Source organism: Equus caballus, chromosome 25, assembly GCF_041296265.1.
Source record: "Equus caballus isolate H_3958 breed thoroughbred chromosome 25, TB-T2T, whole genome shotgun sequence".
In the NCBI taxonomy this organism is placed as follows: Eukaryota; Metazoa; Chordata; class Mammalia; order Perissodactyla; family Equidae; genus Equus; species Equus caballus.
In genome coordinates, this window is record NC_091708.1 from 45,105,070 (window position 1) to 45,116,905 (window position 11,836).

Sequence of the window (11,836 nt, forward strand, 5' to 3'; positions counted from 1 at the left end):
CTGACCTTTCTGAGAGAGGCGTCCTGCAGAGCGAGCTGCCAGCCGGGCCTGAAGGAGTCGGTGACCCTCAGGCCCTGGAACCGCTCCAGGAGCAGTACCCCATGGGTGTGGGCAGGGAGGCTGGGAAGAGGAGAGGCCGGCCTCCACCTCCTTGGAGGCAGGTGCTGTGAACTCAGCCTCAAAGGTGAGCAGACCGAGCCCCAGGAAAAGGGCGGAGGAGAGTAGCCATTGAGACCAGGGGCTCCTGAGTGAGACCCACCCGGGAGAGTCCCATGTCTTCTTAGTGGGGAGCGGGGGGAGGGGCAGTGTCAGCGCTGGGGGCTCTTCCCCTGGGAGAAGGCCTCCTGTAGGAAGCATACTCCCCTGTCTGCCTTCCTTGCCCCGACCTCCCATTCTCGAAGGTTCTGCTACCAAGCAGTCATTCATTCACTCAGCCTTTGATGACAATTTGTTGACTGCCTTCTCTGTGCCAGGCACTGCCACCCAATAAAGGGGTGACAAGGCCCTCAAATAGAACGATTTAGAAGTGCTGGCACGCAATCGTGGTAACATGGAAACCTGGAACCAGGAAAAAGCAGAGCCTGACCACGTGCGTCAGGATAGGTGCATCGCTGCACCCAGCCCCGAGGACCACACGTGAGGCACACAGGCGTGGAAGTGGTGGCTGTTTGTCTGGGTTTCATCCAACAAGTGGGCCGGGGAGGAGAGAAGGACTGGCTCGCTTCACCACGGCCCCTCTCCCCACGCGCCCCTGCAGCCCATCCTGACCTGACCGCAGCCTGGGAAGGGACGTTGCTCCACCAACAGAATTCCTCTGGAGAAACACGCTTGGGGAACACAACCTGGGACCCTCACTGTGGCCAGGTGTCCAGTAGATCCTGAGGCCCAGAAGACCCCACACTTTGGCCCAGTTCTGCGGCCATTCCCATCACTCACTGAGCCCAAAGAAGCTGACGGGCTGGTGGGAGCTGGGGCTCACCCCTCTCCTTCCGGCTCACCTGCCACGCTTGTGGCTTGCAGGCTGCCACCTGCTAGCTGGGGAGATTGGCAGGGCTGCCTTGCTGAACCCAAGTTGGGCGTGACCACCCACCGGCCTCTCTGGACGTTGTGGTCTGTTTTTGCGCCCCAGCCAGGAAAATATCACTTTCCAGTAACCTCCCAGGAGTAAACACTTCAACAATAGCCACATGCACAAAACATCCTGCTTTATTGTTTTTTTTTCCCGAATAGACAAATGGATAGCACGTAGATCTGAGAGAAGCGCAATTCCCAGGCACATGTCGGGAACTGACATGTTCCACAGTGCAAGAATCTTGCTACCCTTTGGGACTTTCTCAAATTCACTTTAAAACTAGAAACCACTAGACTGAGAGGCATTAATGGTTAGGACTATTGAAAAGACTCTAATTACGGGAGTGTCGGTTCACAAACTGGCCCCCATATGTGGAGGGCAGGGAGAGACCGAGGAGACAGGCAGAGCCCTCCAGGTGGGTCGTGGCCTGTATGAGAAGCAAGGGAACGCGTTCGCGCGGCTTGTCTCAGGCGCCGTGAGACGAGTAGATCTCTGCACTCACCCACAAGAATGTTAAAGTTTAGGGGCCGGCCCCGCGGCTGAGTGGTTGAGTTCGCGTGCTCCACTTCGGCGGCCCAGGGTTTCACCCGTTCGCATCCTGGGCGCAGACATGGCACCGCTCGTCAGGCCATGCTGAGGTGGCGTCCCACATGCCACAACTAGAAGCACTCACAGCTAGAATACACAACTATGTACCGGGGGGCTTTGGGGAGAAGAAAAAGAAAGATTGGCAACAGATGTTAGCACAGGTGCCAATCTTTGAAAAAAAAAGGAAAAGAATCTTAAAGTTTATATGGACTCTTTGCCGGGTCCCGTCACGTCACCCATCCAGATGGTCTCAACAGCACCTTACACTCTCGAGGCTGCGTCCTTGAGACTGCTCCCACTGTGGGAACGGGGGGCAGAGCATCCATTCCAAGGACGGGGAAGAGGGTGAGGAACCCCCAATTGCCCGAGTCCAGCTCACAGGTCAACTGGTGGTCACCTCCTCTCAATGACCTCCTCCCACAGCCCATCCCTCATGACCGGCTCCCACAATCTCGTGTGCCCCCTTCTCCAGTGCAGCCTGGGTCGTGATCAGCAAGGGGTCCACCAGCACGGAGGTGTCTGTTTGGCAGGTGTCTGGCTGCGGTGGAGGCAAACGCCACAGCAACAGTACACGCACATGCAAGAGAAAACACAGATTAAGATAAGGATTCCCATTAGGAGCAGCAATTTTTCCCACCAAGAGCCCCATGATCCAAACCACTCATTCACTAAGTCCCCTAGGCTGGGGGTCGAGTCCCTCAGGGCATTCACTTGTGTCCTGATGGGATTTAATAAAGATGATACATTAGCCGACTCATCAGCTGTGAACACACAACTCTGTTTGGATAATGGCGCAGGTGCCTCCTTGCAAGGCAGTGATAATGTCCAGGCCATCCTGTCCGGGGGACAGCTTTTCTCATTAGAGATTTCAATGTTCAGTGAAGACAGGCTTTGTTGGCTATTATTTAAGGCTTGTTGGGTGAACTTAGTAAGGGCTTCTGTGTGTCCTATAACGTCCTCCAGGCCAACGGAGGGAACAAAGATGGCGGCCAAATGATGGTACCACTGGAAAGCAGAACATGCCCACCTGGCCTTGAGGAGAGGTAGGCTGGCAGCTTTAGGAACTTGATCTAGTTGTGCATACCACACATGTTGGCTGGGGGAGGCAGCACTATCAGGCGTGTGGAGAGGGACCGGTGGCAGGGTATGCTGGACCAGGACCCCACCTTCTCCCCTCTCAAAGATGCATGTTCCGTCCCAGGTATGGTGCATTTCCACAGGTCCAGCTTGCAGCAGGACAGCTGGATCCCAGTGGGGATGGAGTAGTTCCCTCTCACTAAGGGGTGCAAGTTAACTCACCCATCCCAGTGGGACATCTCATTGCAAATTCCAGTAAATGACGCCCCACCCAGGTGTGAGGGGCTTGGTGTTCTCAGCAGCATAGGACGTTGATCCACGGTGAGAGTCGGGGCAATGGCTGTCTCTCAGGATTTCCATAGCTTCACAGTGTTGGGTGCCTCGGCAGGGATGTCCCGTCTGGCACATGGGACAACAGGCCCTGCTGGTTGATCATTCAAATGTGTTGAAGCCTGGCACGGCACTCTAGTCCCTCCGGCCAACGTGGTTTTACCTGTTAGTGATTTAATCTGCTGCTTTAATCTTCCCCTTTTCCTTTCTACCAACCCCGCTGCTTGCGAGTTATCGGGGAGATGGAACCTCCATCAGCGTCATGTTCTTCAGCCCGGCCTTGTACATCACGACCTTTGAAATGCGACCCCCAAACACTGTCTATTTTATGAGGGTATCCATACACGGTACTCAGCTTCTCTGATCTCATAATGCTGGCAGCCTGGTTTGCACTAAGACAGGAAAAAGCTTGGGTTAGACCAGTTGCAGTGTCCACACAAACCAAGGCGTATTTAGAACCCTCACTCAGAGGGAGGGGATTAGTGTAATCAACTTGTCAATCTGTCGCTTGTTGGGAACTCGGGTGGATGACCCCAGACTCCTTTGGCAGTTGCCTTGGGTGTTGTTGAGAATACACAGGACATGCTGTGACTGCATTAACCGAGTCACTGTACATCAAGGGCCATCTGGCATCCCTGGCAGGAGACCATCCCACCTGGGTCCTGCAGGGGCCGCTCTTTCTATGAACCCGATCTGCTGTGTCTACTGAAGGATCAGAGGTTAGGGCTCGTACCCGGGCTGGGACATCAGCATCCAGATTGCCAGGGAGTGTCAGCGCCCTATGAGCCTGAACGTGGAAGACAGTGAGGACTGTCTCAGGTGCTTGCAGGTGAAGCCAAGTGTCTTCCCACCTATCCTGACCCCACAAGGGCTTATTCGTGATCATCCACCCCTCGGCTTCCCGTTGTCCAAGCCGTAGGGTTAACTCCCTTAGAACAACCCAACTGTCAGTGCAAAGGGTTGACGGCCAGGGCTCATGAGTGATCACCAGCCAGACCGCTCTGAGTTCAGCCCACTGGCTGCCGTGGTTCATTCCTGTTTCCAGGCTTCTAGGCATCAGCGGGAAATCGCCCCACTCCCTCTCTACAGGCCGCAGGAACCGCGATTGGAATGGGGCAGGGGCACTTGGAGGATCTCCCTACTCTACAGAGCCTAGTAGCACCCCCATTTCTAGAGACAGTGGGCTGGGGGACAGGGTGCTCCTCTGCTGTAAACAGTCTTGCCACTTAGTCAAAGAGGGAGTCTGAGCCATGGCAGAGGGGGGTCAATGGAACATATTCTCAAGGTACCCCTCGACTGGAAGGGAATTTCTGATCGTTACACACGGTTCCTTCATGAGAGGCTGTACCTAGAGGAGTGCTGTGTGCACTGCCAGGAGCTGCTGCTCCATGGGGTGTATCAGGTTTTGACCCCCTTCCAGAACAGGGACCAAAATCCTAGGAGCACTGTCTCCTTCTGTCTCTGCCACAGTACCCAACCCACACCTTCCAGAGCCACAGAAACATTTCACCCAAATGGTAACCCAGCCTAGGAGATGCCCAGAGCTTTCATCTGCTTCATTCGTATTTTCGCCTTCTTGAAGACAGTTTGCCGCTCTGATCCCCAGCCCCACACGTGCCCTTTCTTTACCAGGCGGTGTAAGGGGCAGAGGCACTGTGCCCGGTGGGGAATAAAAGTCCTTCAAAACCCCCAAAATCCTTAAAAGGTTTGCACCCTTTTCACGTTCTGAGGGCCTGGATAGGGTTAAATCTTATCAGTCACAGCTTCTAGAACAGCATGCATCTTCCCTGACCCAATGACTCCCAAAAGCTTTATGGCAGGACCTGGGCCTTGAACCTTCTGTGCGCTGACCACCCATCCTCTCCCTTGCGGATGTTCCAGCAACGTCTGCAGAGCGTCCCACAGCAGAGGCAAGTCTCCACGCGTTACCTCTGTCTCCTCAACGAAATGGGCCCATCCTACCGTTGTGGGAAGGAGAACAGGGACAGATCCTGGGCTACCGATCCGTGACACGCTGTGGGGCTGTGCACGTGGCCTTGGGGAAGCACTTGAAAGGTCTGTGATCGGCCCTCCACGTGAAGGCAAATTGGCCTTAGTTGTCAGAAACCTGTACTTGTCCGAGCTTTTCCACGAATCTCCTTGAAGATGAAGCACTTTCACAGGAACACTTTTGCAAAAGCATCGGAATAAAACAATAATTGTCTTTAAGTGACAAAAGACTTCAAAATGGCCATGGTTAAAGATCTGATGAGAGTTCATTATTATGCAATTGACAAAGAAATTTAGATATTTCTGTGACGTACATTTGAGAATTACGACTGATAACATTATACCAGGACATACCAGATTTTTAAGAGATTCATACAAATACACCCTAAAGAAAGTTTAGCGTCACTTCTTATTTCACAGTGCTTCCCGGGAAATTTAACATGTCAAATAAGCCTAATTAGTTTATCATCTCTGTTATATGAAGAGAGAACATATCTTTTGAGATGTTCCAGAGGCCCTCTGGAAAATCTTAAAGTTAGTTCAAAGTCAACAAGAGTTCATTTAGAGTTTGACTTTTAAGAAGTTTGTCAAACATATCAGAAGATTTAAAACACGATTAGATAAGGTCGTAGGTCACTGTGAAACAAGACTTAGTTATCCATTTAACCAAAGTCACGATTAAAGTCTTCCTAGGCAAACACAGAAAGTTGGACAGTTGTAAAAACCCCTAGCTCTTTTCATAGAGAAGACTCCGTTTTCTTAAGTAATCAAAGAGCTGATAAAGACAACATGATGCACAGAAAATTATTTTGATAAAAACAGAATCTTTGGGGCCGGCCCCATGGCCTAAGTTTGCACGTTCCACTTCAGTGGCCTGGGGTTTCACCGGTTCGGATCCTGGGTGTGGACATGGCACTGCTCATCAGGCCATGCGAGGCGGTGTCCCACAGAGCACAACCAGAGGCACTCACAACCAGAATATACAGCTATGTACTGCAGGGCTTTGGGGAGAAGGAGAGAAAAAAAAAAGAGTGGCAACAGATGTTAGTGCAGGTGCCAACCTTTGAATAAAAAAACAAAACAGAATCTTTGTTTTCTAGGTAGATTACTTAAAAGGTAAAGAAAAACCTTTCACGATGTTATCGAGAATAGACTAATAGTCCAAGAAAACATCCTCCTTTTATCAGATGAAAGGAGATGAAGTTTCAGTTTTACCTAAGTACATTATTGATATTAAAGCTTATTTTTCTCTATGCCAATTAAATAGAGCTCTTTCACAAAATAATTTTGGCAATACCCTCTGGAGGTAGAAAAACGTCATATATACATAATACATACCCATAGACATAATAAACACATAGATAGACACAGTCAGAGACCCCACGCCTTTCATTCCAAAACTCTAGCCATGAATCGGGTACAACAATACAAAACTCAGTATTTTATAAAACAGTTGGACCCAAATGTGTCTCTGGCAGATGGAACAAGTTAAGTTTACCCACCCTCATGGCTAAAGCTTTTTCCTGATATTTATGGAGAAGACTTTGGAGATTTGTATTTGCCCTAGTGAAGGCTGTGGACTAGATTTTGGGCAATGGAGCTTCTATAGAGTCTGTATTTTGAAAAACCTCTTCTCCCTTTTTTTCCTTTGGTCTCTGTGGGCAGAGTTTTGGTTATCTCCTGGGGTGTTTAATTTCAAAGACATAATATTTACAACTTGAAGGGATAGAGAAAGAATGCAAATATTCTTCTAGGAGTTTTGGGGTATGTTTCTAGGGTAATTGCTAATTAAAATTTCACTTTGTATTCGGGGTCAGATGGCCTAGGGCACTCCTGTTTCACGTCAATCAGCACAACATCTTCCACTTTGCCCTCCTCACGTTCCCAAGGATTCCACCTCTTAGCGTCCTTATCAGCCTTTGTCACAAGCACTTGGACCTTAATCTGTGGCAGCTCATGCCTCCTAGCTTTGCAAAACAGCACGCTGAGGTCTGTAACGTATTATTCTGCTCTCCCGCCTTGTCTGCCAGCCCTGAAGCTGGCAGAGTAGTGGACACCGCACATCCTGCTCCGACTCAGCTCTTCTTCCCACTTTCTAACTCGAGCTTCAGCCTCCAGCTGGGCGTTGGTGGCCAGCTGAACTGCCCAGAGTGGAGGCCAGACGCCTGTGCAGCCACGCGTTTCCCTTCTTCGTTACAATGCGGTTTCTCAAAAAAGCACATTAAAGCAGCCAGCATTTTGGGGGGCATCCCCATACTCATGTTGTGGTCCACAAGCATCTAACATACAGGCCGTCCCCCACACACACAGAGGTCAATGGCCGGCTTGGGATCTTCCCCACGGATGCTTCTTTCTCAAGGCCCACTTCTTCAGTCTCCTGGCCGGCTCACCAACTCTTGGTTCCTAATCCGACTTCTGTACACAGAGGGCAGGGAGAGACGGAAGAAAGAGGCAGACCACTCCAGACCTATAGGGGGCAGGTCAAGGGAACTTATTTACAAGGCTTGTCTTAGGAGGCCATAAGATGAGTACATCTCCACACTCGCCCGCCAGAATCTTAAAGACTTATCTAGAACCTTACCTGGATTCAGTCATGTCTACTGTCCAGATGGCCTCAACACCTTACTCTCAAGGCCACATCCTTGAGACTGCTCCCACTGTGGGAACAGTAGGCAGAGTGTCCATTCCAAGGACTAGGGTGAGGAGAATCTGATTACCTGGGTCCAGCTCACAGATCAGCCAGGGTTGCGACCTCTCAGTGACCTCCTCCACAAGGATGAAAGTTGATGAGTGGAAAAAGATACACCACACAAACAGTCACCTTGAAAAATGCACTCTGAATATCTTCCGCCCATTGTCCTGTGTGTTTTGCAACACCCGTTTCTCTTCCCAGGGTCACACGCCAGGCTGCCTCCCCCCTCAGTGTCCCTGGGGGTCAGGCAGGGCTTGGGTAGAGGGCTGGCCAAAGGAAAATGGGTGAAAGGGCGGGAGGCACAGGCCCTCCAGGCCCGCCGCTGCCCTTGCAGCAGCCTCTATGCTCTATTCCACTCAGGCTGCCTGGAATGAAGACGACCGAAAGGAGAGGAGCCGTGTGTGGAGGGTGGCAGCCACATGCTGGAGCGGGTGTGGGTCTGGTGTCCCTGCTGAGAGGAGAGGCGCCGGCCCGGAGCACCCACGTTGGACTCTCATGACTATGATGCGTGAAGTCGCAGAGATCTCAAGCTTTGTTTCCATCTGATTAACCGTGAACCCTGCACTCTGTTTATATAGTCTCTGTAGCGCACATTCCTTTCTCAAATTATACTGTATCGTATCACATTCTTATTAAATCTTTGTGTCACTTGCTTATTTTCTCTCTTCCCTCCATGAAACAGGTTCCGAGAATGCAGGGACCTGTCTGCTGTTTCCCACTGTGTCACAGGGCCCAGCCCAGTGGTGGCACATCATAGATGATTATTAAACATCCCTCTTCTCTCTTGCTTGTGAGGCCAATAAACCAGAAGCCAAGTCCCCTGCGTACTGGCCCAGAGGACGGTTCTAGAGGGCCAAGAGTCAGAGAAGTCTGAGATTCTGGAGCAGAGATCCAGGGCAAGGGCAAAGCAGCCAATGACAGGACTTTAATTTATGATCCTTGTCCCTGAGTCGAACCTTCACTTGCCGCGTGAGTGACCTGCCAGCTCCAGTGGGAACCTCCCGAGGGCAGTTGGGAATGTCTGACTCCTGTGCAGGGGTAAACGGATGAGGGTTGTGCGGTGAAAGGAGCACTGGACCAGGAGCCCAAGCAGTGTCTAAGCTCCTCACGGGGGGCGGAGACCTGTGTCAGGAGTCAGAGAGCAGGTGCCTGAGAGCAGGGACAGAGCAAGGCGGGGCTGGAAGGGAGGCAGGAGGTGGACGCACGAGCATCCCCTGCACCTTGAGGGAGCTGAGTTCTAATCCTGCTCATCACTAGCAGGCCGTGTGGCCCCCAGGCAGCCTCCTTCCTTCTCTGGGCCTCAGTTCCCATCCATAACAAACAATGCCCTCAAAGGCACAGCCGTGAATGGTCCCTGAATTTTTCTTTTTCCTCTGCAGCATTTTATCCCTAAGTTGTATTTAGTTTCTTGCACATAGAATATTAGTCAGTGTGTGACCATATTTTAAATTGATTCAAATTTAATTTGTTCATTTATTAAGATTACAACCTGAGAAGTCCAGTGCTTCCTTGAGCTTTTAAGTTTGGTGCATAAACCTTATTCTATACGTCATAGGGAAATTTAGTGACTCTCTTTAAGGGGCCTATGAATACTCCTGGGTCCATTCACTGATTAGTTAATTCAACAGCTTTAAACATTTTAATTGCATTTATATATACTCAAATTTGTATTTCAGCATTTCACTTGTCTACTTTAAGAAAGCTTCTGAGTATAAGGTAAATTTTAGAAATCTTATATTGTAAACATGTAACTGTGATGAACCCAGGGGTCTCTGAACTGCTCCAAAACTATAAATGTTACTGCACAAAACTGGGATTCTCTTGCCCAACGTGCATTAAAAAAGCCAATGATTATGGCTCAGCTTTTGGGAAAATAAATCAGCTTTATTGCTAGATGGATCTGCAAGGAGACGGGCATGTGCCCTCGGATCCGTCTCCCCGATCCAGGGCCGGGGGCTCCATCCGTGGGGTGGAGAGTGGGGGGTCTGAAGGACGGGGACAGGCGATCGGAGGCGAGGAGAGGGGAGGTGACTGACGGTCTGTGCCGGCTCCGTCCGACTCCACGCCTCCTCAAAGGAGGTGTGTTCACACAGTGGCGGCCTTGACACGATCTGGGGGTTGAGTTTTCAGACCTTTGACATCGAAAAGTTCACTTATGGGGCATCTGCGCAGGCCCAGCTGATGGGCTGGTGGTCTCAACCAGCCTGAACTGGACAAGGGGTCTCAGTTCCTGAAAACCATCTTAAGGATTCTGTTGATCAGATGGGATCAGCTGAACTGGCCCTAGAGGGCCTGCAGTGACATAAACACAGCAAGATGTCCACATAAAATCACTAACTCCTTCCACTACTCAAGTTCACGTTTTTAACTGGATTATCAGGTCCATAGGCCAAATTCTCGTAAATATTGCCCATGCTCAAAACATGAAACTGATGCAGACTTCTTTGTGCTAAGCTAGTAAGACCGTGAGGTTCAGTCTCTCGACCTGTCCACACTTGGTGGGAAGCTCACAGCCACTGGGGGAGGCAGTCCCCGCTCGCATCGTCCAGACTGCTAAGGACCAGGGCAGCCGGGAGCACGTGGTGGCTCCCAGCCTCAGCTCCGAGGGGTCTCACCATGCATTTGTCCTGCCCCCAACTTTGAAAGAAGGCCCACGAGAGAGGCCACATCCCCGGGTTCCACACACGCCTCTCCCAGCAAGTTCGCCCCGTGCTGGGTGCGGCCCCTCCCGGGTCGTGAGAAGCTCAGGCTGAGGGCAGCAGAACACGCACCCCAAGATCTGCCGCTCCGGCACGTTGGCTGTTTTGAGCCAGGACGCTTGGAAAATGGCAGACGCAGGGCAGGCCGCCTCTGATCGCGCTCATCTGCCTAAAGACGGACCCTCCAAACGGGCCTTGGGGGTCCTCCCTTCCCCAAGGGTTTCGTGAACCAGGAGGACCAACTCATCCCAGAAGAGACTGGAAGTCAACACCGCACCCAGACACACTGTCACCAACTGTCGTACGTCCCGTCTGTCCTTCCAAGGCCAAGTCTCCTCCCCTATGAGGCTGTGCGCCCTCTTCCCCCATGACGATGGTCTTTAGTCCCAAATTCTGAGCCTCCTCGGGGAGTCACTCATCTCCTTGGCAGCCCCCTTGTGTCCACGAGGTAGACGTGTTAATAAACTTCCCTTTGTTTCTCTCTCGTTAATCCACCTGATGGTGCAGGAGCCTCAGCTCAGAACACGGGTCGAGGGAAGTTGATGTTTCCTCCCCTGCAGGTACAGGCCTTGCAACAGGTGTTTTCTGGGCCTGTGCTACTTGTGGACACTGATGTGTCTCCTGTGGAACCCAGCTTCCCACGTGATGGTGTCTGACGCGGGCTCGTGGTTCTCACACCACACCTGGATGGGGGCCGGAGGCCGGTGGGGTTGGGGCACAGACCTGCCGCCCCATCTCTAACCGGACTCAAGCCCAGGTGAGAGCCTGCTTTGAGATTTGGCTCTTCCAGAAGGCGTGGAAAAGCATTGAGACTGCCCGTCCTGGCAGTTCCCTCCCCGGGGTGGGAGGCAACTGGTCCCGGGGGCAATTTAATGCAGTGTCCTCCTCCACTCCACGCCACCCCTGCCTGCAGCCACGTTCACACCATGGTCTCGCTGCAGTACTGGCTGGACTGACACTTGTTAAGGGGCCAGGTGCTGTCCCCTGCGCCATGCTCCTGGTCTGGCGGCCCTCATTCCTCTCCCATTGTAGGTCCACCGTGGTCAGAAGCCCGTATGATGCTCAGACCCCAAATAGCGGCCCCCCCCAATCCCATGTCTACCTGCAGAGACAGGCTGTTCTGGCCCCCTCAGACGAGGCCCCTCTCTTCGGGATGGAGCATCTGGAGGAAGTGGACGTTTAATAAAAACTTAGTGACCCAGTTTCCCCCAGGAGCACAGGAAGGGCCACCCCAAGTAACCAGGGCCAGTGTGGCTTTTCCAATGGGTAGCCATTGCCACTGCGGAAAGAGCTAGAATGTGCCTCTATTTTCTGCTCTGTGTTGGGGGACCAGGGGTTGGACTTCCCACCTCTCAAGCCTGTTTGTCCGTCTGTCCCCTCTTCAGGAGA

General features: G+C 51.9%; 1 long non-coding RNA gene across 1 annotated transcript; it reads right to left on the bottom strand.

Moving 5' to 3' along the window:
• Window positions 1–1,183: 1,183 nt before the first annotated feature.
• On the bottom strand, window positions 1,184–7,889 carry LOC138920751 (uncharacterized). The gene is made up of 3 exons (XR_011432494.1): window positions 7,638–7,889; window positions 2,960–7,471; window positions 1,184–2,198 (listed from the first exon to the last, which is right to left on the bottom strand). It is a non-coding gene; the product is annotated as an uncharacterized lncRNA (long non-coding RNA).
• Window positions 7,890–11,836: the final 3,947 nt, after the last annotated feature.